The sequence below is a fragment of the Callospermophilus lateralis genome, unplaced genomic scaffold (assembly GCF_048772815.1).
Source record: "Callospermophilus lateralis isolate mCalLat2 unplaced genomic scaffold, mCalLat2.hap1 Scaffold_82, whole genome shotgun sequence".
In the NCBI taxonomy this organism is placed as follows: Eukaryota; Metazoa; Chordata; class Mammalia; order Rodentia; family Sciuridae; genus Callospermophilus; species Callospermophilus lateralis.
In genome coordinates this window covers 4,764,681-4,773,765 of record NW_027516260.1, presented here as the reverse complement: position 1 = coordinate 4,773,765, position 9,085 = coordinate 4,764,681, and positions in this window count along the sequence as shown.

Sequence of the window (9,085 nt, the reverse complement as noted above, 5' to 3'; positions counted from 1 at the left end):
TTGCTTTTGGGATTTCACGGTGAGATTGAGAATTTCATGAAAGAGTATCATTTCATAGAAGTTATTTTAAGTGTAGCAGCTTTACAAATATGCGTAGATGCAACCAAGCTTACATATTTTAATTAAAATATTAAATCCTGAAATCCTGGGCTGGAGTTGTGGCTCAGTGGTAGAGTGCTTGCCTGGCAAGTGTGGGACACTGGGTTCAATCCTCAGCACCACATAAAGATAAATTAAGGATATTCTGTCCACTTATACATACATACATACATACATACATAATATGTATATATATATATATACATATTATGTATGTATGTATTTGTATGTTATGTATGTATTTGTGTGTGTGTGTGGGTATATATATATATATATATATATATATATATATATATATATATAGAGAGAGAGAGAGAGAGAGAGAGAGATAGGTAGATTAGATATAGATATATACATACATATATAGATAGATAGGTATATACATACATATATATAGAGAGATAGATAGATAGATAGATAGATAGGTATGTACATGCATATACATACTTATATATAGAGATATATAAGTGTGTGTGTTTATGTATGCCCTGAAATCTTGTCACCTTTTGATTTTTAGTTACGTAGAATACCTTTCTGAGTGTTGATTATATTTGTATAAGTTCATTTCATAGTTTTTACCATTTAAAATACCCCAAAATGCAAATGAGGGCTCTCACAAGGAAAATAAATGTGTAAATTTTGGTTTTCCCACAGCAGTTCTTTGGCACATCCCAGGGCCTCTAATCCCCTGCTAATGGTTTGGTTTAGGATGATGGTGGTAGAAATGGAGAAAAGGGTTGCATAGTTAATTGTTTTTTTTTGTTCATATGAGTTATACATGACAGTAGAATGTATTTTGACATATCATACATAAATGGAGTATAACTTCTCATTCTTCTGGTTAAACATGATGTAGATTCACACTGGTCATGTAATCATATATGTACATAGTGTAATAATGTCCAATTCATTCTACTGTTCTTCTACCCCCTTATCCCTCTCTAATCCCTTCACTCTCCTCTGCCTTATCCAAGGTACCTCTATCTTCCCTAGAGGGCATCCTCCTATCTCGGTTTCCCAACTCATGGGCATTACAGGTGTGCACTACTGTGCCTGGCTTTACTTTGCATCTATTTTGACCTCCCAGGCAATATTTCTTCTCTCAAAGATTTATTTTAACACATGATATGTACATATTAGTATGGTACAATGTAATCACTTTGATTCATGGGTAATATCTACTTCAACTTTTAGCATTTCTTTATTGAAAATATATTTTAAAAATCTTTCATTCTAGCTAATTTCAGTTATGCAATGAGTTATTTTAGCTGTATTCACCCGCCTCTGCCATAGAACTCCAGATCTTATTCATCCTAACTGTGATGGTGTTCTGGTTGACCAATCTCTCTCCATCCTCCCACCCTCCACACTCTTCCCAGCTTCTGGAAACAACTAGTCTCTCAACTTCTATGATATTGTCTGTTGTGGTATTCACATATAAGTGGAATCAGATAATATTTGTTTTTCTGTGCCTGGCTTATTTTATTTAACTTAATGACCTCCATGTTCATCTCTGTTGCATATTAAAGGACTTCATTTAATTTTGTGGTCACATAATATTTCTTTGTATATATCACATTTTATTTATTCATTTGGCAGTTTATGGACACATCTGTTGTTTTCATTTCCTGGCTATTATGAACAGTGCTGCAATCAATAGGGTAGTGCAAGTGTTTCTTACCATGCCGATTTCATTCCCTTTTGTATACACCCAATAGTGGAATTTCAAGCTTATGTAATAGCTCTATTTTTAGTTTTTGGAGGGCTCCCCATACTTTTTTTTCTATAATAACTGAACTAACTTACATTCCAACCATCACGCTCTTCAAAAATGTTTTTTGTGTCTTGCCTACCATGTGTATCCCAATATGTTCCTAGTATTATGGCTTTCTAAGTATGAAAATATCTACCTAGCCAAACAGTTATCTCACTGTCTTCAATACTGTCATGTAAATAAAAAGTATTTACAACTGTTTCTCAAACAAATAATAACAGTTTTTGTCTGGAACTTTACTAGATTTTTATGCAACAATATCTTTGACTTTCTCAATCATTTACATAGTTAATTCCAGTATATTTAATTTTACGTTTCTACTGTATTATTATAAAATTGATTTGTCATTTTTATTTTACTATATTTATTAATAGTACCTCAAATCTACCTTTATATCCCACACTATATTCAAAATATATATATATTTGTTGTTGTTGGTGGTGGTGGTGGTGATGCTGGGGATTGAACCCAGGGCCTTGTGCATGTGAATAAAGCACCCTACTAACTGAGCTATACGCCAGCCACAGACTATATTACAAAAATGGAGAAGTTCATAGATACTGTTGAATTTATGTATTGAGATGCAAGAATAAATAAAATGGCCATGGGAGTCATGAATAAACAAAAAGAATAATTTGAGATTATTTTAAAATAATATCAATAACAATGATATAAAATTAAGATATTAATAATAATTAAGATGTCTATTTTTATAGTACTTAAGACAAATAATCAACCTAATCACCAAGAAAATGAGCATATGTATTATTATATAGGATATATATATATTCCATGTAAAGTCTAAGCATTTTTAGCTTTTGTTGGTGCTAAAGTTAAGAAAAGTCACACATTGCTATTGCTTCATTATTTAAATAAAATTCTTTTGGTTATTCTTTTATTTTTGGCTGGGATTGTAAGGATTTCTAGTAGACTTAATGTATTAATTTATCAAGGTTTCTGTTTAACTTTCATCAAAAACTCCTCAAGATTTACATTTAATTTGTGAAAATATTTTGACATGCATAATATATTTTTAATTTATCAACATACTCTTTTCTTAAGTTATGTAATTATGAACCACACAAACAAAAATATTCTACAAAGGTTACAACAAATTAAGAGAAGTAAAGCAATTCCATTAAACATATAATATTCTGTGTTCACAAATGAGCATCAAAATTCTTTATTTTCATATCTTGGCATTTTTCACCTTTATTTCCTAACAAGAATTATATTATTCAATACATCGTATACAAAGAAGTTTAATTCTTATTAAAAATGTTTTCTAGCTAAAGCAGAATGTTCTGAATATTTCTGTGTGTCTGTGTGTACATACACATGTATGACTCTGTGTGTATATGTGTGTGTGTGTGTGTGTGTAGAGGATAAAAAGACTATTTTTATATTAGGTAAATTTATATGTATTTGTCTGTATGGGTACTCTGGTATATTTTTGCCATAAAATCTGAACTTCAAAAATGAAATATATGATATTAAATAATTAATAAACAGAAAAATGAAAATATCTGATAATAAACAGAAAAATGAAAATTGAGAAAGCATGGTCTGCTGCTACATTCACTATTCTGTAATTGATCTTTGAATATCAGATATTGATGAGATAATATCTGTAACACAGTGAGGCTAATTATGTAAGAAGATCATCAATATGAAATGTATTTGAAAAGTACAGAATATCAGCTGTGTTTCTCTTTTTGTTTTTCTTTTATTCTTTTTAACTTAGTTTTTTTCACTCTTTTCAAAGTATAAACTATCACCACCTCCGTTTCTCTATACTATAACTACCTAGATAATTTGTTTAGAAAATTCATAATGTATTCTCCAATATGTTATATGATCTTAAAAGTTCTGAGACAAATGTTTTTGACTCTTTGTATGTTAATTACATTTCTGTGATTTTTTCATTTTAATTAGAATACATGTAATGTGAGGTGATATCTTTTTATATTTCAATGTTGAAATTTTTAAAGGTCTTAATCACAGTACTTGTTGTAATAGAGAGTTACATACATAGCAGAGAATAACATTAACTTGAAAATATAGGACATAATGACAATTAAACAGGAGGATTTAAAGTTCAAGGGCAGCCTCAGCAACTCTGTGAGACCATTTCTTAAAAATGGTTCCATCTCTTTCAATGAAATAAAATGTTGGGGATCCAGCTCAGTGATAGTGCACCCCTGGGTTCAATCTCAATTGTTAGAAAAGAAATAAATAAAAATAAATGAAAAAAAGAACCAATTAGTTGATAACAATTTTAATAAATGAATATGTATTTTCTAAGATAACCCATTAAAGGTTATTTTTTATTTAGGTGGAACAAACAAAAGGATAGGTTATTTTGTCATAATCATAATATTGTACAACTCATGGGATTTATTTTGATAACTTTATATTGCTGAAAAATTGGTATATTACCTTAATTATTTATATTTCTTTTTGTTAATAACTAGTTTCTAGTTATATTTAGTGTATAGTGGGCATGGTTTGGCCACCATTCTTTGATAAAATCAATCATTTAATCATAAATATGGCTTAAGAATCCTAAACTGGAGGCTTACTGAGGCTGGGGTATTAGTGGCAAATATTGAAGTATGAAAACAATAACAAGGACTTTGGAAAATGTTTACTTTTCTCTCTCTTTCACTGATTGATACAAGAATCTATCTATATGTCTATCCATTTATTTATTACATGTTTAATTGGAGATTGAAAAGGCAATTTGATATTATAGCTTTTTGTATGACAAGGGAGGAAACAGTCACCTTGTAATCTACGGAGGTCTTGAAGATGTGTGTTCTGTCATGTCAAGTCATCAAGATCTGAACCATTTGCTATTTGGGAACTGAGGCAATTTACTTATTTTTTTTTCTGTTCCTATTTCTCTATCTGAAAGGTAGCAATAAATATAACAGCTTGTTTATAGTATTTTCCATTAGTTTTAAATAAATGATGTGGAGACAGCTAACATGTAGTCAGTGCCCAACAAAAATAGCAACTCTTACCACTGTCATCCATCTTGTGGTCCTTTGTCATCATATCACAACAGTGCTGTAGGATCAGAGAAATTTAATCCCTGACAGTATCATTGATTCTCTGTGATCTAAATTGTGACAGCTAATCTTTTTGGGTTTGATTTGTCATAAATCAGTTGGTGATGAATGGTTCCTTTCCTGCACAGATGTTTGAAAAATTTTATGCATAGTTCATACACTGTTGGGTGATATTTTTGGAACACATTCTACTTCAGCTATTTGAAATGTTATTACTAACAACCTCCCACATTGTCTTCATGACACCTATCTTATCTAACTTTTCTTATTATTTTCACTTACATCAGAAATTTCTTTCTAACAAATATTTACTCGTGTCACATTACTTCTGATATAACTTTAGGATAAAAATACAAACAAAAAAGAAACTAACAAATATAATGAATTCCTTTTGTTAGTCAATAAGCTAAACATACTATAGAACTTCTCCAAGTTAGTTCTTCCAGTGATTCTTCAGTATAGGTGATTGTTTCCCGATTTTAACAGCTGAAGAGATGGGCAGAAGTAAGATGAATCATGTTCTAGTGGCATCATCTTCTTTTTCTTATTCAGACTTAATGAAGAATCTCTCAGTGATTTTCTGCTCCTTGCAACTTAGAACTTAACATGCTTTTATGTACTGAAAGTAAATACTAAAAATAAAAGAAATGTCATGTTACACATCTTTGTTAAGGGAATATTATAATAAAAATCCTAAGTATCAGCAGTCATATATAAGGTAAAAAATCTTTTTAATATCTGCATCAGTAATTCTGGGAATAATTTGAAAAAGTGATCTAAGAATTTGAAAAAAAGATACAGAAATTCACGGAAATAAATAGCACTGTTATTATTTTTGTGGAAAAAATAAACACTCAGGATATTTTGAATTAATAAGGAAGTTATAAAGTTAAGCTGGAAAGGATAATACTTAAATAGTTTAAATTTAACAAAAACATTTGTATAGGATGCATAAGTATTATCAAGTATAACTAATCATAATAGAGATAGCTAGAAAATAAAAATGAGTAGTTGCTACCAAATATTTAACTGTATCATGATACTATAGTAAAGCATTTTAATGTGGATGCAAGACAAGATAGCAGATCTATTATATGAGAGTAACAATGGAGACCTAGAAAATTTCAAATTCTTAAAAAATGAATCTGATAAATTAATTATAGAACTTGACATTTTTATACTATTAACTTCATTTCTAGAAATCTTGCCAGAAGTTACAGAAAAAAAGTTGGGACAACTTAAACAGTAGAACACATTGTATATTCAAGTTCTTACAGGCATGACACTAAGCACATTGCAGCAGAAGAACAAACTATAGGTAAATTCTTCTCAGTGACATTATCACATTTATCTTTTGTATAACTGCATAAGCATCTCCATAAAGTTTAGAATCAATGCACAATTAAAGAAGGCTGACAGTAATTTTTATGCAATTTTTCATTGGCCATATTTAGAAATGTAATTAATATATAATTTGCCTACAATAAATATAACATTAGCATTTCAACTATTTTGCAGAAATATGACTTCTGTCTCAACACCGTGAAAATTTAATAAGCTTAGTATAATCCTTAAAGCATTTATTCATATACATATATTCATATACAATAAGCAATGTAACTAACAATAGCTGCTATTGTTTATGTTATTGCTGTAACTGTTCCACTGAGTATATATCATGAAAGCTCTCAGACTTAGGAAGGTGATCTTCATGCTATAGGCAATGAGAAATCTTGAAAGACGTTTGAGCGTGGAAACAAATAAATAAAATCAGGTTATTTAGGTCATTAATAAGGCAAGTTAGGAAGACGATCTGAGAAGGGGAGAGTGGAGAGAAGAGCAGGAAAAGACTTAAGGATCTGATATAGTTTTTAAAGCATACAGTCAAAGAGAGTTAGGTATTGAGATGTCAGAAAGAATGGAAAACTATGTGATTGAGAAAGTACCAGTAGGACTCAGAGGATACTGAGACACTTGTGGGAGGTTGGGAGAGTGCTAGAGAGTTTCAAGACTGAGTATCTGAGAGAGAAACATATTGAACCACACAGAAAAAAAAATAGTTAATTATCAAGGAGAGGTTGGCATTCAACTCAGGATATGCATTTCTCTGCAATGCTAAGAAAGCAAAGATTCAACTTAATGGAAGGATGAAGTGCAATCACCTCTTTTTGATTTTCAACTATGTCACAGCAAGTAGGAGCTCAAAAGTTATTTTGAATGAATAAGTGAATTGGCAAAGGAAAGAGCAAGTGGGTGAAAAAGCACAGCAGACAGTGTAATAAATGCAGATTTGGAGCCAGAGAGAAAGATCTGCCTAGAGGCAAAGAATCTGGAGCATCAATTCAATTCTGTCATAATGTGAGTGAAAACCCTATAGGTGAGAGGACATAGGAAAAGGTCAAAGTCAAAAAACTGAGCCCTGCTGGGCACAGTGGGGCATGCCTGTGATCCCAGCAATAGAAAGGCAGAGGCAGGAGGATTGCAAGTTCGAGGCCAGTGTCAGTAACTTAGTGAGGCCCTGAGCAACTTAGTGAGAACTTGTCTCAAAATAACAAAATAGGGGCTGGGGACGTGGCTCAAGTGGTAGCGCGCTCGCCTGGCATGCACAGGGCACTGGGTTCGACCCTCAGCACCACATAAAAATAAAATAAAGATGTTGTGTCCACCGAAAACTAAAAAAATAAATAAATATTTAAAAAATAACAAAATAAAAAGGGCTGGGAATATGGCTCAGTGATTAAGTGCCTCTGAGTTCAATTCCTGGTATGAATGGATGAATGAATGAATGAATAAATGAATGAATGAATGAACACTGAGCCTGAGGAAGCCTGAAAGGCCTGAAAAGTGATCGGAGACTAAAAATAATACAGGGTATGGTGTTATCTGAGGCATGTGCTAGTGAGGGCCAAGGAAGCTAAGGGGAAAGAATATTTCAGAAACAAAAATGAAATGCTAAACAAAAAAATGTGTCTAATGCTTTAGGGTGTTAATAAAAAGATTGGCAAAATGTCCAAGCAGATCAGGGCCATAACTACATGTCCAAGGTCACAAATTCTCTTAATGATGAACAGAATGATTCAGGAAATTAGGTAGTGAGGATAAGAGGCCTATAGATTGAAAAGCTTATTTCCTAATTTGGCAATTCTAAGAACAGGAACTCAAGTAGTGGGGAGGGGGATTGGCTCAAGTTCAATACTGAGCATCGATGGATAATTATAGACATGGAAATTGCCGTCGGGCACAAAACAGCTACCATGGAAAACATGACCCAAATAGCCAATGGCAGATGTGGATCCTTGGAGTCAGTGAAGTGCAGAGGAAATGAGTAACTGTTCCACATGCTTTTACATCATTAATCTTCTAAAAAGTTGCTAATGCACCTCAATATTATAGGTCAAAAACAACTAATTCAAAATTCATGCCATGAACATTTTTAAAGTAGTTCAAAGGTGTTACAAGTGTCTCTAGATATTATATAATGTATCTTTCTGCACCAACAAAAAAAAGTCACACATTCTGGGGACATACCTCCTTCCATGGCCTATAGGCTAAAATCAAAAGCTCAGAGAGAATATAAGGTCGATCTGGATGAAAATCTGTTTTCTGACACGGGTGTGGAACTTCAAGAAGTCACATCATTTCTTTGCCCCCAAATCACCATCTATTGACTCCTAGAACAGTTACACTCAAAGAGTGTTTGCAAGGATTTCATAAATAACTTAATGAAACATGTTGTCAGGGTGCTAAGAAAATCCTCTACAAATGGTAATTCTCTTTTTCTTATTCAAATATCCAACACATAGGAATTTCTTCTACCTTGACACCAATTCACCAATTTCCTTGATATAAATGGAAAATCCCCATTGCCTATAGTAATTTTCATATTTGGATTTCTCTATTTTTGCTTTTTATTGCTATAACTGTGTCATATATATTTAAAAATATTCACCTATAATAAATTATGTATTGTATATATAACAAATATATATATATATATATATGTATATATGCGCAATGATGTTTTAATAAATGTATAAATGGTGCCATGGTCAAATCAGTGTTATTAGCATATTGAACACATTAAACACTTATCATTTCTTTGTGGCGAGAAGATTCAAAATGCTCTCCCCTTGCCACA